The following is a 21,126-nucleotide window of genomic DNA, read 5'->3' on the forward strand; positions in this document are numbered from 1 at the left end:
TCTTCTTAGGGCATGGTATCATCTAAGGGAAGTCCATTTCTCAAATATTCAACAATCTCATAACTCCACCTTGGAACTAAGCTAATTTGAAATAGGGATGCATCTAGAAGATCATCCTCCTTGAGTCTTATTGGTCACTCCCCATTAGAAATTCTAGATAGGTGATTAGCTCTAATGTGTGATGTTCCTTTGCAAAATGACATCGTGAAATCAAACTCACGAAGAAGCAATAAACACCGAGTGATTTTCCTTGTGGCATATGGTTTGTTTACAAGGTATAGCAAAGTCTAATGGTCCATAAAAAATATAAATTTATTCACCAAAGATAATGGAGAAACTTCTTAACTGCATAAACCATTGCTAAGCCTTCCCTCTCAGTGGTGGTATAGGTTTTCCAGGATCGTTGAGTTGTCTACTAGCGTAAGTCCATGTTTTTTGCCAGGTTGAGCTAGTATGCAGCCTATAGTGTAACATGATGCATCTATATGTATGTGGAAGATGGTATCCCACCTTAGAGATTTGAGAATTGGAGCTATTATTAAGGCCTCCTTGAGCTTATGGAATGACTCGTCACACTCTTCAATCCACACAAAACATACCAACATGGCATATAGAGGTCTAGCAAATTTTTCATACATTAATATTAAATGTCTATAATACCTATGTGACCCATGAATCTTTGGACTGCTTTAGATGTTTCGAGTCTTTCAAGTTCTATGATTACTCAAATCTTTTCTTCATGTGTGGAGATTTCGTTTTTTGACACCATGTGTCTTAGGATTATACCCTGTCTCACCCCATGAACTTACACTTTTTAAGATTTAGGCATAGTCTATATCATTGTCATCTTTCCAATACTAGCCTCAGATGTGGTATGTGCTCTCATCTCAAATTTGAGTTCATGCAGAGATCATCCAATGAAGATCTCTAATAAGAAATTCCCTAGGAAATCCTTGTATGCTGTATACATAAGTCTTTGATACGTAGCTAGCGTATTTGTTAAACCAAATGGTATTACTTTATACATAAATATTCTCCATTTTGTAGAGAATGCTATTTTGTGTTGGTCCTTTGGGTCTATGGATACTTGTTGGTTATACTTGGGAAACCCATCTAAGAAGTTGTAGGCTTATTTTCCTACCACTCTTTCAAGCACATGTTTAGTGTATGGCAGTGGGGGTAATGATATCTTATTGCGTGGCTGCATTTAGTTAACGCACATATGGATCTTACCATTCTTCTTGGGCATGACACATTTATGACCCTAGCGATTACCCAATCTATGTGCTCAATCTTGTAAATGAAACCCACATTAATAAGTTTGTGGACTTCATCTTTGATTGCCTTGGCATATGTTTCATTGTATGTATAGGATCTTTGTTTGATCGGCCTAGCACCATCCACTAAAATAATTGTGTGCTAGCAAACTTTTGGATCAAATAAAGATAGCTCTAAGCAAACACATCTATGTATTCCTTGAGAACTTCTACAAGCTTGATCTCCTCCTCTTGAGTTAAATTTGTGGTTATCCACACCAATTTGGGCTCCTCCCAGGGAAACTTTTCATCTTTCAGCCCATCATGGGACACTCCTATTTCCTTGGATTTTTTCCTTTTTGGTGGTGGGATACACACCTTCCAGTATTTGACTTTATAATTCTTAAATCAAGAAGGGACTTGTTTAGAGTCCTCCTCTTCATTATTGGGCCCAAAGACTCAACTACCTTCTTGAATCTCCCTTCCTTTATGGCTTTATTTCATCTTCTCCATCCACACTTAGAAGTCTTTTTAGAGTTCATTGAGACCATATGGTAGGGGTACTCATGGGCTAGCACTTTAGCTATTTCAGGATCTCTTTTCATAGCATTTACACTAGGACTTTTCATTAGATCCATCTAGACTTGAAAGTCTTTTTGGATTCCATTGAAATCGTTGTGTGGTGGCCTAGCAGACACACAAGAAGAATATGTAAGAGGATCAAAACTTGGGGATAGGTGATGGCCTCTATAACACCACTAGCAGACATGAAGAATATGTAAGAGGATCAAAACTTGGGGATATTAGGATCCCAGCTCAAATGGCACCAATCAGCTCTCTATCCCTTGTTTTCTGGCTGACATAAATGGTCACCACTACACCTTCAACTGACTAAGTTATTACTTCCAACTGTCCTCTACGGTTAGACCAAACCTTTAAGATTTTAGATTTTTAACCCAAAAATCTATGCTGACTTCACCTGTGCGAGTAGCTGACTTAAATCTCTCAGGGCTACCCCATATAGATTAGATATTGTCTGTTACCCGAAACAAACACTAGCTGATGACTTTAAGCCAAAAACTATCCAACCAATATCCAAACTCTTCAAAAACTTGTTTCAGAACTCCATAACACTCGTTAGCATCCTTTTGCTAACCAGAACTCACTTCAACTGATACAGAAATGAAAGAAAACTGCCTCTGAAATCCTCTTCATGTTTCTAGACCAAAATGAGCCCTCCTAGAACCTCTTCAATCCTCTCGCATTTGCTAACCCTTTAGCTACTACCTTAGAAGCTTACCAAACTCTTGGTTGACCCCCTTTTGATCTCTAGCTGTGCTGACAGAAAAATTACCTCAGATGACTGATGCAGAAATGATCAAAACTTGACCATAGCTTAGAATAGATGTCTGCCAGCAGATTCCAGATAGAAACACATCCGCTTATCCTCCAATAACAGCTAACCATAAACACTTAATCATAGTCTTCTTAGAACCTGTCAGCTCCCTTTTGCTGATGCCCTGTCGACACTGTTTTGCCCTAGATGCCTGTAAACTAACTCAGATGTCTGACGTAGAATCCAACCCTAATATTTGTCCTCTTCGCTTTCTTATTGTCCTCCGGTCTAGCTAGCCTTAATCTCTCAACCCTAGAAACACTCTAAGCATCCTCTTATGCTCTATTGACCGTCCAACTGACATCGATCTCATTGGTCTAAACTTTTATTAATTTTTCTCTCGGAGACATAACCAACCGACTCAAAATCCGTACCGACCTCGGAGACATAGCCAACCGACTCCGATCTCACTGGTATAAACTTTTATTAATTTTTCTCTCGGAGACATAACCAACGAACTCAAAATCCGTACCTGGGTAAAAAACTCTCTCTTTCATGTCTACCATATCCTCCTAGCCCTTAGGCTGCCCTAGTTTCATGAAGATATGACTCCAAAGACACTTTGCTGTGTTAACAACTGATTACTATTGAGATTGATCTGACCTTTGATTATCCGATTGCTATAACGGCTGAGTCAAATGGAGAAAACTTTCTTAGTTTTGAGTCCTCCAAGACTTCTAAACACTCTAAACACTTAAACCAAACCTCTAGACATCAAACTGGTCACTATCAGGTCTAGAATGACCAATCTGCCACACAACCCAATCTGACCTTTGTCAGACTAGAAACTGTCAAACTTGACTCAGAATTACTTCCCTTGTACCCAAAATGATCAGAACGACCCTTTTACTTCATCTGTTGATCCCCTAGACACATGGCTGCCTATAGTAGCTGACACTCTTTTGACCCTTTCTGACAGCATATTCTCCAGAAGAAGACTGTTTCAATCATGAAGCAGTTCAAACCTCCTAAATCATCAAACACTTCTCCACAAATGTTCTATCTTAACAAAATCAAATAGAACAACTCAAACCAAGCTTCAAAACACAAATTCTCATTGACCATGACATAGATACAAGCTTCAAACTCTCTGTTCTCTTCACAAAGTAAAGAAAGACTGTCTCAACAGCCCTGAGATAATAGGTTCAATTTTGAAAACTTGTAGTTTCTCCACTTGTAGACTCTAGCTACTATTCAAGCTAGAGTGAATTCACTATCATAGACTATAGAACTTCCCTAGATAGACTCAATTAAGCACCAACAACAACAATTGAACATGATTTTGGATTAAATCATGTCTCTAACAGAGACACCTCACAGGAAAACCTCTCCTGATTGATTCTTTGGGTCTTAGCACCTTCTTTGCTTTGATCTACCCAAATTCACTTCAATTGCTCTAAACATCTCTTCTGCCCCCCTCAAAAACTAGAAGATCCTTTGTCCATAGCTAGCTTGCTTCACTGTAGGTACTTCTCCGGCTTCAATCACTCCTATGCTTCTCGTAGTTCCTTTGTCTCTTCTCTCCTTGAATATCCCATAAATCATCCCAAAAACCCCTTTTGCCCCTGTCGCCTCCTCGTGGCCTTTTGGAACCTTTGTGCCATCTCTCTCCTTCATCCATGAACCTTCTATTTTGGTTTTTCAACATCTGCTCTTATCCTCTTCCACTGCCATGCTAGATCCTTTACACATCATCATTTATTTATTATATATTTCCATACTTTTGAGCTTTGGGCACCTCTCACATATTGCCCAAACCCTACAAAGCAAAACACTTTTCAAGTGTTTCATACTCTGCTCCCTGGTTTCACATAACCCTGATGTGATATAGCCTCAGTCTCAGGCCATTCACCCTATTTGCATGCATCTAACCACTCAGATCCTGTAATTGATAAGATCCATTGGAAAAAACTTCATGAATGATAAATGGTCCTTCACATATGACCCTAAACTTGGTCTGGAAAAGTAGTATCTAAAGCATTATTGTATTTGAGGACCAACATTCCTTTATTCAAGTCTTTGCTTCCCAACTTCTCATTGAAAGTCTCAATTATCTTCTGACTGACCATTTCATACCACTTAATTGCTTCCTCCCTGTCCAACAACAAAGAATACAAATTGGTTAACCTCTTCTTCTCCTGCTCCTCTTGGGTCATGTTATGTTGTAACAAAAAGTCAAGTGATGGTAGCATCACATTCACAAAGCAACACACAATCTTCTCCATAGACTAGTGATATGGAGTATACCCAGTAGCATTCTTTTTAGATACCCTAAATTCCCAAACTCCTCTATCTAGGTACATATCCCAATCACTGGGATGATCTTCCACAAGCTTGAACAACAATCTCTGCAACATTCCATTGAAGCTCTCTACCAACCCATTGAATTGGGGATGGTATGGTGTGGTAAATTTGTGTTTAATTCCCAACTTCTTGGTTAGCTCTTTGACTAAATCTGCTCTGAATTCTCTGCCCTGGTCACTGACCATTTCTAAAGGAACTGCAAACCTAACAGATTATTTCATACACAAATCTGCAGACCTGTTGTGCGCAGTAGCATTGTTAGTTGCCCTAGCCTCTGGCCACCTTGTCAAATAATCCACAGTAGCAAAATGATGTAAAACTTCCTACTTTTGGTTCCTCGTAGAGGCCCTATTATATTCCCCACTTCTCAAAAGCCCCATAACTCATGATGTGATGCAGGGTTCAGGAACTAAAATCTTCTTTTGAAAAGCTTGACATTCAGGGCAACTCCTACACCAATGGTGGATGTCTCTATTCATGCTTGGCCACATAACTTTTGATGTCAATACCTTCCTCTTTTTTGTAATGTCAATCCCATAGTGGCCACCACAACCCTCTTCATGACAAGCTTTTAGACAATTCAGAATCTCCTCTTGAAACAAAACTCTTCTTAAGACAACATCATTCCCCTTATGATACACATATATACACACACACACACACACACACACACACACACACATATATATATATATATACATACATATATATATGTGTGTGTGTGTATATATATATATATATATGTATATATGTATTTATATATGTATATATATTTACATATATATATATATATGTGTGTGTGTGTGTGTATACATACATACATACATACATACATACATATATATATATATATATATATACATACATACATACATATATATATATATATATATATATATATGTATGTATATATATATAATTGTATAGATATGTATATATACATATCTATATGTATGTATGTATACACACACACACACACACATATATATACACACACATACATACATACATATAGATATGTATATATACATATCTATACGGTTAGACCAAACCTTTAAGATTTCAGAGTTTTAACCCAAAAATCTATGCTGACTTCACATGTGCGAGTAGCTGACTTAAATCTCTCAGGGCTACCCCATATAGATTAGATATTGTCTGTTACCCGAAACAAACACTAGCTGATGACTCTAAGCCAAATACTATCCAACCAATATCCAAACTCTTCAAAAACTTGTTTCAGAACTCCGTAACACTCGTTAGCATCCTTTTGCTAACCAGAACTCACTTCAACTGATACAGAAATGAAAGAAAACTGCCTCTGAAATCCTCTTCATGTTTCTAGACCAAAATGAGCCCTCCTGGAACCTCTTCAATCCTCCCACATTTGCTAACCCTATAGCTACTACCTTAGAAGCTTACCAAACTCTTGGTTGACCCCCTTTTGATCCCTAGCTGTGCTGACAGAAAAATTACCTCAGATGACTGATGCAGAAATGATCAAAACTTGACCATAGCTTAGAATAGATGTCTGCCAGCAGATTCCAGATAGAAACACATCCGCTTGTCCTCCAATAACAGCTAACCATAAACACTTAATCCTAGTCTTCTTAGAACCTGTCAGCTCCCTTTTGCTGATGCCCTGTCGACACTGTTTTGCCCTAGATGCTTGTAAACTAACTCGGATGTCTGACGTAGAATCCAACCCTAATATTTGTCCTCCTAGCTTTCTTATTGTCCTTCGGTCTAGCTAGCCTTAATCTCTCAACCCTAGAAACACTCTAAGCATCCCCTTATGCTCTATTGACCGTCCAACTGACATCGATCTCACTGGTCTAAACTTTTATTAATTTTTCTCTCGGAGACATAACCAACCGACTCAAAATCCGTACCGACCTCGGAGACATAGCCAACCAACTCCGATCTCACTGGTCTAAACTTTTATTAATTTTTCTCTTGGAGACATAACCAACCAACTCAAAATCTGTACCTGGGTAAAAAACTCTCTCTTTCATGTTTGCCATATCCTCCTAGCCCTTAGGCTGCCCTAGTTTCATGAAGATATGACTCCAAAGACACTTTGCTATTAACAACTGACTACTATTGAGATTGATCTGACCTTTGATTATCCGATTGCTATAACGGCTGAGTCAAATGGAGAAAACTTTCTTAGTTTTGAGTCCTCCAAGACTTCTAAACACTCTAAACACTTAAACCAAACCTCTAGACATCAAACTGGTCACTATCAGGTCCAGAATGACCAGTCTGCCACAACCCAATCTCAGACTAGAAACTGTCAAACTTGACTCAGAATTACTTCCCTTGTACCCAAAATGATCAGAACGACCCTTTTACTTCATCTGTTGATCCCCTAGACACATGGCTGCCTATAGCTGACACTCTTTTGACCCTTTCTGACAGCATATTCTCCAGAAGAAGACTGTTTCAATCATGAAGCAGTTCAAACCTCCTAAATCATCAAACACTTCTCCACAAGTGTTCTATCTTAACAAAATCAAATAGAACAACTCAAACCAAGCTTCAAAACACAAATTCTCATTGACCATGACATAGATACAAGCTTCAAACTCTCTGTTCTCTTCACAAAGTAAAGAAAGACTGTCTCAATAGCCCTGAGAGATAATAGGTTCAATTTTGAAAACTTGTAGTTTCTCCACTTGTAGACTCTAGCTACTATTCAAGCTAGAGTGAATTCACTATCATAGACTATGGACCTTCCCTAGATAGACTCAATTAAGCACCAACAACAACAATTGAACATGATTTTGGATTAAATCATGTCTCACAGGAAAACCTCTCCTGATTGATTCTTTGGGTATTAGCACCTTCTTTGCTTTGATCTACCCAAATTCACTTCAATTGCTCTAAACATCTCTTCTGCCCCCCTCGAAAACTAGAAGATCCTTTGTCCATAGCTAGCTTGCTTCACTGTAGGTACTTCTCCCGCTTCAATCACTCCTATGCTTCTCGTAGTTCCTTTGTCTCTTCTCTCCTTGAATATCCCATAAATCATCCCAAAAACCCCTTTTGCCCCTGTCGCCTCCTCGTGGCCTTTTGGAACCTTTGTGCCGTCTCTCTCCTTCATCCATGCACCTTCTATTTTGGTTTTTCAACATCTGCTCTTATCCTCTTCCACTGCCATGTCAGATCCTTTACACATCATCATTTATTTATTATATATTTCCATACTTTTGAGCTTTGGGCACCTCTCACATATTGCCCAAACCCTACAAAGCAAAACACTTTTCAAGTGTTTCATACTCTGCTCCCTGGTTTCACATAACCCTGATGTGATATAGCCTCAGTCTCAGGCCATTCACCCTATTTGCATGCATCTAACCACTCAAATCCTGTAATTGATAAGATCCATTGGAAAAAACTTCATGAATGATAAATGGTCCTTCACATATGACCCTAAACTTGGTCTGGAAAAGTAGTATCTAAAGCATTATTGTATTTGAGGACCAACATTCCTTTATTCAAGTCTTTGCTTCCCAACTTCTCATTGAAAGTCTCAATTATCTTCTGACTGACCATTTCATACCACTTAATTGCTTCCTCCCTGTCCAACAACAAAGAATACAAATTGGTTAACCTCTTCTTCTCCTGCTCCTCTTGGGTCATGTTATGTTGTAACAAAAAGTCAAGTGATGGTAGCATCACATTCACAAAGCAACACACAATCTTCTCCATAGACTAGTGATATGGAGTATACCCAGTAGCATTCTTTTTAGATACCCTAAATTCCCAAACTCCTCTATCTAGGTACATATCCCAATCACTGGGATGATCTTCCACAAGCTTGAACAACAATCTCTGCAACATTCCATTGAAGCTCTCTACCAACCCATTGAATTGGGGATGGTATGGTGTGGTAAATTTGTGTTTAATTCCCAACTTCTTGGTTAGCTCTTTGACTAAATCTGCTCTGAATTCTCTGCCCTGGTCACTGACCATTTCTAAAGGAACTGCAAACCTAACAGATTATTTCATACACAAATCTGCAGACCTGTTGTGCGCAGTAGCATTGTTAGTTGCCCTAGCCTCTGGCCACCTTGTCAAATAATCCACAGTAGCAAAATGATGTAAAACTTCCTACTTTTGGTTCCTCGTAGAGGCCCTATTATATTCCCCACTTCTCAAAAGCCCCATAACTCATGATGTGATGCAGGGTTCAGGAACTAAAATCTTCTTTTGAAAAGCTTGACATTCAGGGCAACTCCTACACCAATGGTGGATGTCTCTATTCATGCTTGGCCACATAACTTTTGATGTCAATACCTTCCTCTTTTTTGTAATGTCAATCCCATAGTGGCCACCACAACCCTCTTCATGACAAGCTTTTAGACAATTCAGAATCTCCTCTTGAAACAAAACTCTTCTTAAGACAACATCATTCCCCTTATGATACAATGTATCTCTGATCAATACATATTTCAAAGCTTTTCTCACAGCTGCCCTTCTCTTTGAAGCATCCAGCTCTCTTCTGGAAAACCCTATCAACAACAGCACCTACTCTTCTTCATAAAGGGTATCTCTACCTTGATATAGTGGTTCTTGGACTGTCACATCATGTAATTCCTTGGAGAAAACCTGCTCAGCCAGCTCATGGGCTCTCATGTTACCTTCCCTGGATACATGCAATATTTGGAAGGCCTAGAAGCAATTTAAGAGTTTCCTCAACTTGAAAAACTAGGTCTTCATTTCATCTTTATTCACTTTCCAAGTTCCCAGTATTTGCCTTATAAAACAAGTAGAGAGTTCCCCTTTATAACCAGTTTTCTAACCTTCCTTTGTTTGCACTCTTCAAGATCCAAATTGAGGCTTGCATACTCAGCCTCATTGTTGCTTCTAACTTGAATCTCTTGGTTTGCCAGTCCACAACTCTTTGCCTTGTCTGCTTAGAAAGACAAACCCAACACTCCCTTTACCCAGACTTCTCTTAAAAGCCCCATCAAAATAGAGAGTCCCATCTACATCTTGTAGCTCCTCATGTAACCTATGGTCTAGAACCACCTGCTTTTCAATGTCCTTCACTAGTTTGTGCTTCACCTGCACCTCTTTGTAGGTTAACATGTTAGCCATATGGGCTCTCACACTATCTTCTTTAATAAAGCTCATATCATATTCCTGCAATGCCATGATCCACTTCTGCACTTTTGGGTTATTCCCAGGATACTTCATTACATGTGGAATAAGGTTACAAGAGGTAAGCACAATAAAAGGTCTATAAATCAGATAGGACTTCAACCTCTTGGTATCATATACAAGTGTCTAGACCAGCAATTCAACTTCATGCCAGGCTTTCTCAACCTCACCCTTTGCCCTATTGATGTTAAAGACCGGCCTCATATATGACTTCTTGGACCCTTTTTGTATCAATGCAACCCCTACTACATGTTTCCCAACACTGAGACTCAGATAAAATTGCTGGCTCCAGTCAGGGGGGGCATTATGATTGGCAAGGTAGATAGCTTGTCTCCTTAAGAATTTCAAATGCATCCTCTTCAATTGACTCCATTTGAAAGGGTCTTCCTAACTTGCCTTCTAGAAAGGATACACAAACTCAGCCAGTATGCAAAAAGACCTGGACACATATCTGAGTTTTTATACAAAGCTCATCAATTCTTTAGTTGACTTGGGGATTTCCATCTACAATAGATTCTCCACTTTTGATGGGTTTGGTGCTATTCCATTCTTACTTATTTCATGTCCTTAAGGTTGGCTCCAGTCAGGTTGGCTCCAGTCAGGGGGGCATTATGACTGGCAAGGTAGATAGCTTGTCCTTAAGACTTTCAAATACATCCTCTTCAACTTGACTCCATTTGAAAGGGTCTTCCTGACTTGCCTTCTACAAAGGATACACAAACTCAGCCAGTATGCAAAAAGACCCAGACACATATCTGAGTTTTTATACAAAGCTCATCAATTCTTTAGTTGACTTGGGGATTTCCATCTACAACAGATTCTCCACTTTTGATGGGTTTGGTGCTATTCCATTCTTACTTATTTCATGTCCCAATAGTACGAATTCGGCCCTAGCTATTTTACATTTAGCTGGGTTCAACTAAGCTATTTTATATTTAGCTGGGTTCAACTAAGCTACATCATCATCCAGATGCTTAAAGACAATATCAAGTTTCTCCACATGCAGCGACCTATCACTATATATACAAAAATCATCCAGATGCTTAAAGACAATATCAAGTTTCTCCACATGTAGCAACCTATCACTATATATCAAGTTTCTCCACATGTAGCAACCTATCACTATATATACAAAAATCATCCATGAATATTCTCAAAAAAGTCCCTAGGTCAACCCAGCTTTGAAAGCTAGCATAGGCATTTAGAAAACCAAAAGGCATCACCCTGTAGTAGAATAATCCCCATGGAGTAATGTCTTTTGGTCTTCAGGAGCTATTCTTATTTGATAGTAAATCCATCACGTACTGAGTACCTTTCATGTCTAGCTACCTGATCCAGAATCTCATCTTGAAAGGGAAGAGGATAGTGATGTCTCTTGGTAGCTACATTCAATGGTTTCTAATCTACAAAGATCCTCCATTTATTCCCTTTTTTAGGAACAATTACATGGGAGACACCCACTCAACATCATCTACTGGATAGATAAAACTAGCCCGCAGAGTAGCTTGGTAACTTCTGTCTCCAAAATTTGTGTATGTATTGTTCCTAATCTTCTTAGATTTTGAACTACTGGTTTAACACCTTCCTTCAACTTGATTTCATGTACAACACTGTTGGTACCCCTTATTTGAGTATAATCCTTTGTAAACAATTTGAGGTATTTGTCCAGCAACTCTTCATAATGCTCTTTCTTTTCTTTAGTCAGATCCTTTGCTAGCATCTCCATTAACTCATCTTTGTGGGAATATTTGGCTTCACATCTTGACACTAGTCGACTTTGTTGGATGGCTAGTCACATGTACACCACATATGTTTGCCTCTAGTTCGAACAAACTTTGGTCTAAATCTGACTCCCCATCTATCTCAAATGAGCCTATAGAATAGTCTTCATAGCTACTAGGCAGAAGTTGAATCAGCTTCCCTCTCTATTTCCAGCCTCTCTCCAGTTTCCAAAATTTTACATGTTTTCAGATCATACCTTATTCTTTTTCCTTTGGGTCTGTCAACAAATAGGTCTATACACCCTGTGTACCAGTCTTGTCTGGACCTCATAGCAATGAGCCAGGGCCTACCTAATATATAGGGTATGCCAATACCCTAGCTGGCATTATATGCATGTCAATCATAACCCTCTACCCCAATACATTCATTTCCATGGCCTCAATCTCACACCCAGGCATTTGACTTTAGAGCTGTTGGCCATTTTAACACTGAAAATGGACTTCCCTATCACTTTCAAGCCTAAGAACTGCTTCCTCTGTCATAACACAAACTTGGGATCCACCATCAATATACACTTTACTTACCTTTCTGCCCTATATCCACATATCTACTATTGGCAAAATGTCAAACACGCTGCTCAGCTACACTACATTAGCTTGAAATGTCTTGACTTTGACTCTCCTGACACTAGCCAGGTTATGCCATTGTCTTCTTATATTTGAATTCAAATGCAACTGGCCATAGGTAGTGTCTGCCTTCTTATTCTTGACATCTTATAGGAGGCTATAAGGGGGTTTCCCTTCTCCTAGCCGAAAGTCATCCATTTCAATTTTCCTCCTCTTGGCTCTAACTCTTTCCTACTTACTAGACTCAGGCTTCTCCATGGGTGCCTTCCCTTTCTCTCTTTTCTTTTCTGCCCTAGTCTCCTTACTAGCTCCCTCTGACTCAGATCTTTGCAACCTAGTTCTCTTGTTTGCTAACATGTCTTTTTCTTTTAAAAAACCTTGAAAAAAAAAATAAGACAAGGTTTTGAACTTGGAAAATGCCTTTTTTTTTCTTTACGTTGTGCGTTTTCGTTGCTGTGGTGCTTTATAATGCGCTATGCTGGCTGTTGCGCTGTTGTTGCATTGATGCAGTGCTCCACAGTGTTGCTTTAAGCAGCAGTGAAGCGGCTTAGCACAAGACGACTTGTAGCAGTCTATCTGCTATTGGACGGCCGGCGGCTGCAGACGGCGGGTGGCGAGAGAGCTTGAAAAGTTGACGGAAACGGAGTAATGAATGCACTACGATTCTAGATGACGTCGCCTCCTTCCACATCAAAGAGAACGCACTTACAAGCTTCAAAAGCTCACTCGCCAACCACTTCTTCACAACAACTCCAGCGCTTCAAAGTGAAATCGTCATCGCCGAGACAGAAAACGCAGGTGGAGGTAATGACAAACGGGCGGTCGCCCCGACAGAATTGCTGGGCTGCGTTTTTTGCATGCGTTTTCCTCTCCTTTTTCCTCCTCCTCCTCCTCCTCTTCTTGTCGATGATGAGGATCGTGTTCTTCTTTTTCTTCCAAGCTTCAAGAAGAACTTGTTGATGACGAACTCTTCTGTTAATGAAGCTCTTTTGTTGCCTTCCTTCTTGATGCCTTTTTGTTTCTCACCTTCTTCTACCACCGTCCTTCTTGATGATGAGGATATGAATAGCTTATGATAGTGAGAGAGAAAGAAAAGGAGATTGAAGGGGAACTTAGCCTTTGCAAGGCTCTGATACCATGCCAAAATAATGGGGAGTATGCATAACGAAAGCAATAGTTGATGGCAAGATAGAGCAACATATATGAGAGAGAGTAAGAACACAAGATATATAGAAAGCTTCTATATTACCTTCTATTTCAGCCACTCTCTAGACATCTACCCAAGAGGAGAGTCTAGAGAAAGTAATTCTTGTAGGTGTAGGATATCAATTAGTGTGACTATGGTGGAAGTCAGAGGATTCAATCCGAGTTCCCTTATAGAGCTAGCCATGTGTAGCTTTGCATCCTCTCATAAGTGTTAAGGTCAGGCGCACTAAGAGACCTAGCTGGTATGATGAGATGTTGTAGTTACTCTTTGACTTGTCCTTTTCGAAGTATATGTCCAGAGATTAGAGGAAAAAGATGACTCTTTGGTGTAAGTCATTTATGGTGGTGGGGAAAGACAACTTTTCAGGATGGGCATTGACCAGATTTAGGAAGGTGTGTCCCTGAGCATGAACATCAAGCTGTGCTGGCAAAAGCACATCAAGGGATAAGTGGAGGCCACTTTTCTAGAGAGGTCACGAGATGAAAGTGTTTGAGGTAGGATTGTGGTGTGGCCAATAGCATTGAAAGATGCACACAAGTCTGCAAAGGAGTGCGGCATGTGCCAGAGGCTAGGTCAGCCAAATGATGCGTAAACAAAATGCCTCACACCCCGATACTACCACTTGAGCCATTCTAGAAATGGGGTCTAGACTTTGTAGGCCCATTCAAGCTAGTAGCTTAGAGAACAGGGAACATATACATACTGGTGGCTACAGATTATTGCACAAAATGGGTAGAAGCTAAGGCTTTACAAGACTATAAGGCATCGTCAATGGTAAAGTTCCTATACGAAACTATCATGACAAGATTCGGATGCTTGATAGAGATAGTTATAGAAATTCAAGAATCCACTTACTCAATGAAGTGATTAAGAAGTTGATAAAGTAACATATCATCATACATTAGAAATCAACAGTCTACTACCTTGAGGAAAATGGTCTGGTAGAATCCACCAACAAAATCTTGAAAGGAATTCTAGTTAAGACGGTAAATGAAAACAAGATCGACTGGGACATGAAGCTACATTCAACATTATGGGCATTGAAAAGAGCTTACAAGAATACGATGGCACTTATGCTATTTAGCATGGTGTATGGATTGGAAGCAGTAGTGCTCATGGAGTTCCTCACACAAAGCCTCAAGATAGCTGTGGTAGAAAGACTCTCTCTGGAAGAGTCAGAAGTGCACATAATCAAGCAACTCCTTCAACTAGATGAAAGGAGACTGCATAGTGCATGGACAACCAAGATAATGTAGAAGAGAAGAAAGATCTAGGTGGACAAAAACATAAATTTCAAGATCTTCAAGGAAGGAGACGGAGTCCTGTTATTCTCATCAAGAATGGGACCTCACCCAGGAAAGCTGAAGATGAGATGGACATGCCCATTCATAATTGTAAGGAAAATGGGAACATGAATTTCAAGCTAGCAAGCCTGGATGGTCAAAGGCTAAAGAAACTAGTGAATGGGTATAGGTTGAAGCCTTATCATGGAAGGATGCCAGAATAGGAAAGGACCCAAGGAGGAAGAGCGCGTCAAATCCGCTGAATATCCAAGAAGCAAAATCAGAGTCCAGTTAGGATTAGGAAGTGGAAGTGGGACAAGATTCTGGAGAAAGCAAAAATGGAAAAGAACAGAATCTAAGAATAGAAATTGTCTATGTAAATATGATCTCAATGTAAGAGAGAACGAGGAGCCAGTTGGAAACAACATGGAGGTTGTGGGAAAATCAATGTTGCTGCCCCAAAAAAGGATGCATGGATGGAAAGGGAGAGGCATCACATCACTTTCGCCCCACTATAGCCCAGCTATTAATCACCTCGTAGAGCGTGCAATAGGTACTCATAGATAGAATTTAAAAAGGATTAGGGAGAATCATTTAGATATGAGGTAGTTATGGCTGTACCAAGGGTAGGTGCGCACCATGACAACTATTGGAAACCACAACACTTTCTCAATTCTAATTTGCATGTCTCTATTGTGCAAAAATACTTCGTTGTTACGTTGCACTTCCAACTCTCTCTTGCTAGGCTTTGTTGTCACCCTTGCTTTCTTTCTCTTAGCCCTAACTATCTCTTGTCCGAAAGGATGGTGGAATTTGAGTATCTCTCGTTCACCCTATACAAGGAGGCAGATAAGCATGTAGTATGGTTGGAAAAGATGGGCTTGAAACAGTTTATGGAGCTACCCTAGGAGGAGCTCCAACATAATTTCAGCACCGAGGAGCAATTGGAACAACGCTAGAAATTGCAATACCCTCATGAGAGGAGGGAATTCAGTCCTCTGTATGTAGCCGAGGTGTTCCAATTACCGACAGAGGGAGAAGTAGAGATCAAAGCTATAGAGGATGATGACTTGATTAAAGAATTCAACCCGCTAGAGGGAAGACCCAAAGAGTACAAAATAACAAGCACAAGAGATGAAGAAAGGCAGAAGCAGATGCGGTTTATGGTGGAGATGATAAAGCTCACCCATAAACCATATTGCATGTCCAGGAAAACCTTCGGAATGGTGGCCGCTGAAGCTAACAAAGAGTGGCATGTCCAGGAAAACCTTCAGAATGGTGGCCGTGCTAAAGCTAACACAAGAGTGGCATGGGCAAAAGTTCTTTATCACAACCTAAAGGAACATATTAGAAAGCTCACCATGACCAACACAAAGACAAAGATCGGTGCATACTTGGATGCTTTGTTTAAAGGGAAGGCCCAACAGGAGGTGAGAAGGATAAGGAGGAGGGCCCCAACAAGGAGAATGCACCAGGGAAGCCAGAAAGCTCAATCCCTCCCAGAAAGCCTCAAGATCAGGCCACCTCAGGACATGGAAAGAAGAGAGTATTTGAATTTAGAGAGAAGAAGGCCGACCAGTACCAAAAAGGGGAAAGGAGGGGAGCAACGAAGTGATGAAATTGTCAAGCGGCCGACAACTAAAGGAGGACTTGGCCAACCTAGGCAAGTTGGTATTGTCCAAGAGGCTAGAGTAGCAGAGCAAGAGGCCACCTCCACTGCCAATTTATAGCTAGAGTTGCCCTCCATAGCGAGGACTCTTCGCACCCATGTCAGCATAGGCATTGCAAGCCCAAGCAAGTTTTTTGGGCATTATTGAGATATAATGGGTGCAGGGAGCCCTACATTATCTACAACTATGCATGAGTGATAGGCTGAAGGAAATGATAAAACTATAATTCATCATCAAAGAGAAGGATGCTGCCTTGTAGAATATAATGAGCCAGCAAGAACCCCTATAGAAGGAGCTACAAAGAAGAAGGGCAGAAGCAAGCCGATTAGACAAAATGTAGAGATAGATCAAGGAGCTCCAACAGGCCAATAAAGAAATGAGGAAGGAGATGGAGGAAATGAAGGAGAATATGGCCAGGAAGAACCAAGAAATGATGCAAATGCAAGAGGAGTTAGATCAGGATATAGAAAAGCAAGCCAGGATGGAGCACATCAAGATCATAAGGGACGTCTAGGGGGATAGGGCCAAAAAAGATAAAGTGGATCTAGTGAAAGTAGAGGTGGGATCATAGTACTGGATGTAGAAGAATTTATAGGCAGATCAAGATCATAAGGGACATCCAGGGATAGGGCCAACAAAGATAAAGTGGAACTAGTGAAAGTAGAGACGAGATGGGCAGTATTGGATGCAGAAGAATTTCCAAAAGTTTATGAGCTGGTGGATGCAGAAAGAATGGAGCAATGGGAGGGTCATGTAGTGGATGACCTTAAGGAGGTGTGGGGAGCTTATTTGGAAAAGCTAACAAACAGTAATGCAAGCACCCACACCTTCCTGCAAATAGTTAGCTCCCCACCATTCAAGAGATGGAAATCCAAACGGAGGTTTCGGACATCCATATCCAGCTCCCACATCAGGCCCAAAACCAGCAAAGTCCTTGGAAGCACTAGCCCACTGGTGGGGTGGAAAAAGAAGTTCGTAGCAGAGCAGAGGAGGTGCCAACAAAGAAGAGGAGATGCACAAGAAAAATGAGCAACTGTGGGGGGCAAGAAATAGAAACTTGGAAAAGAGGTTCACTGCCCTGAAAGGGCAAGGGGAAAAGCCGGCTGTGCTCAACCAGATAAGAAAGGGAAAGAGATGTATTATGGATTAGTGTCAGAGCAAACCATCTTTGAAGATGATGCCATCACTTTAGAATAGACAGAGTCCCATGCTTTTGTGGTTAGCATGGCAGTAGATACTATGAAAAGAGCTAAAGCAAAGTACCCAGAGGCATGACCCATCGACGTGCAGTTCAAACGGGCAGATGAAAGACAAGGCTCGAACACACTTTAGTGAGCAGTTGGAAAAGAGCCTATGAGCCCAAGTATGCCCAAGACCTCCCAATAAAGTTTGTGTCAAGGGGCATCACAACAGAGGCTGAATTGGAAGAAGGTGGATGAAAGACGTGGTCTGGAGTCAGAGGCAATCCGGATCCAAAAAAATTTGAAATTTTCAGAGCAACAACAAATGTGAGCTTCGTTGACGCAACATCCCTATGATCACCAAGTGTTGGCAGCCAATAAGTCCATTTGGCCGCCGTCCAAATTGTCTCGTTGTGTAACAAACTATTATGGGTTAAGCTTTCTTTCTTTATAGTAACAACTTTGTAACGGTTTCTTGCAAATGGGTAATACCCAAATGGATGTAAGAATAAGGGGGATTATTCCTGTATGTGTGGATTAGAGGATAGAGAAATGTGTGAATAGTTGAGATAAGATTTCATGAGCTGAGTTTTGCCAATGTATTATACTATTGAGAGTTTAAGCTAATATTGAAGAATGTCTCATGGGTTGGTCTCTAACTTGTCTCTATTCTACACTGCATAGTTCTATCTATTTTGTATTCATTCTATGTTAAGTACATTCCTATCTGGACATGCACTCTTGTCCAAAATCATGATGGACCTAGGAACTAACTTGCTTTTGTAGTCACGACTAACTCCCCAAGTGTAGGCAGATCGACATCCCAATGCACCAGTGTTGGCTTGTCGCATTGGGCACAGTTGCATTAGTCACTCCTCTTCAAGAGCTAACTAGGTGGTCTATAACCACGTAAATGCCGAGTCTTTACTAAACGCCGACATACACAAGGTTTTGAAAACAGTCAAGAAGCATAAACTTTTTACCTAAGAAGAGTAAGTGTACCTTATTTATTGATAGTGTCAAATGATGAATATTAGCTAATCTGGCAAAGATGCAAACTACTATTGACTAGCCAAAGCCATGGATGGTAAGAATTTTAAGGCTTAACTGGGTGGTATCAAACTTTCACAATCAATATACCAAGATTACATCTCCCTTAATTTCCCTTCTCAAGAGGGATGCTTTGTTTTTGATGGACCTTCTATGTGTGAGAGAATCTTTGGTAAGTTAAAGGTTGCATTGGTAATAAATCCTATTTTAGAGCTATGAGAATTTGGGACCTTGAAGTAATCAATGATGCCAGTGAGTTTGTTATTTTGGTGGTGAAATCCTAATGCAAGAGGGACGCCCCGTATCATATGAATACCGAAAGTCAAGGTTACACGAAAAAAATTATGGTGTCATGCTTTAGAGTGCATACTGTAAAGCTTTGGCAACACTCTTCTTAGGTAGAAGTTCACCTTAGTAATTGATCATAAGAGCTTAAAGTGGATCTTCACCCATAATGATCTCAATATGACACAAAGAAGATGGATGCATATTCTTCAAGGGTTCAACTTTGAGGGAGAAAATGGCCGTAGAGATGCGCTTACCAAAAGCCTCCTTACTCATCACGATACTTATGATTTCTAATCCTTTACCCACTAAAATCAAGGAGAAAATTGCATTAGATAAATTCTTTACCCCTATCATTGCTTTCCTTAAGTAGGAAAGCAAAATGGCCTAGGAAGTGAAGAAAGTCCAAGGGTACATGTTAGAGGATAACTTCTTGTACTATGTTTTCCTAAAGGAGGAGGAGATTGAAGAGAAGTATATTGAATGAGGCTCATAACAACCCTATAGCAGCGACACCTCAGGTCTATAATTCATTGGCTAGAAACAAAAGTTCCTTTTGGCCAAGATTTAAGAAGGATGTATTGCAGCATGTTCATCAATGCAATATGCCAAAATATCAAGGCTAAAAGAGTAAAACTGCCACAGAAATTGCATCCACTGGGCATTCCATAGATGAAATGGGAATGAATATGCATTTTGAGGCCCTTGTAGTAATTATTTTATCATGGATAGGCTTCTAGTGATGGCTTAGTATTTTCTTGGGCATTATACATTCCTTGGCTAGCCCATGATACTCTTGGGTACCCACTTCTTTTTGATGACCTCTCTAAAGGTTCTTGATGACCTCCCTAATGGTTGTTGAGGTTGAAATTTGGGGGTTAGTCTTTATCTCTGTCAATAAGGTTTATGATCTCCATAATAACGGTTTAAGGGGGTGGTTGATGCAGTGAGGCAAGTAGAGTGTTGAGTGTTAGGGGTTACTTGAGGTGTTGGTATGAATTTGGAAGACAAGGCTTGGGTTATTGAAGGGTTCATGGTGTACTTATCCACCAAGGGCACAATAACCATCCAATGGGTTCTTTTTCACCACATTTGACTAAACAACCACATTGGAGTGTTGAGTGTTAGGGGTTACTTGAGGTGTTGGTATGAATTTGGAAGACAAGGCTTGCGTTATTGAAGGGTTCATGGTGTACTTATCCACCAAGGGAACAATAACCATCCAATGGGTTCTTTTTCACCACATTTGACTAAACAGCCAGTTTTGCAATCCATCCCCTTTTGAGGATGATGCTCTTTTCCATTATACCTGCTGTGAGGGGTTCAAAACTTACAAGATACAATTTTAGTTCTTTTGTAAAATTCTACTTTAATCAACTGCCATTAATGGATTGGGAGTTAGTTACCATGGTGATGGTATCTACAGATGGTGTTGGGGAGACAAATGGCCTAATAAGGTCCACGTCTCCCAAGATAAAACATTTGACAAATGGCCTAATAAGGTCCACGTCTCCCAAGATAAAACATTTGACAAGACTCAATGTCAACCAAGGCCAAGACCATACAACTAAGTGGCCCTTCTAGGGGAACTATAGATCAAGGTGAGTAGGTTTTGAGGTTGGTTATGTTTCAAGTGCCTCTAGGGATGCTATTTCAGCACCGCCCCAACCATGTAAACCTTGTCCCCAATCTTTTGTGGAAGAGTGTTCATAGTTCCAAGAACATGAATGCAATCCTCAAAGTTATTAAACTCCATGAGTGGCTTATATTCCTGGTCCCCTCATCTTCACTATCATCATCTTGTTACAAGATCTACTAATATTAATTGAAGTGGTGTGAGATTTCATGTTACATAATTTGTAGAAATCAATTGAATCAGTCCAAATGATTATGTTAGACTCATTGGCTAGAATACCTCGTAGTCCTCCCCATTTTCAGGTCTCTACCTTCAAGGATTGGTCACCCTTGCATATATAAATG

The sequence above is a fragment of the Cibotium barometz genome, chromosome 62 (genome assembly GCF_041138505.1).
Source record: "Cibotium barometz isolate CiBa-2024 chromosome 62, ASM4113850v1, whole genome shotgun sequence".
In the NCBI taxonomy this organism is placed as follows: domain Eukaryota; kingdom Viridiplantae; phylum Streptophyta; class Polypodiopsida; order Cyatheales; family Cibotiaceae; genus Cibotium; species Cibotium barometz.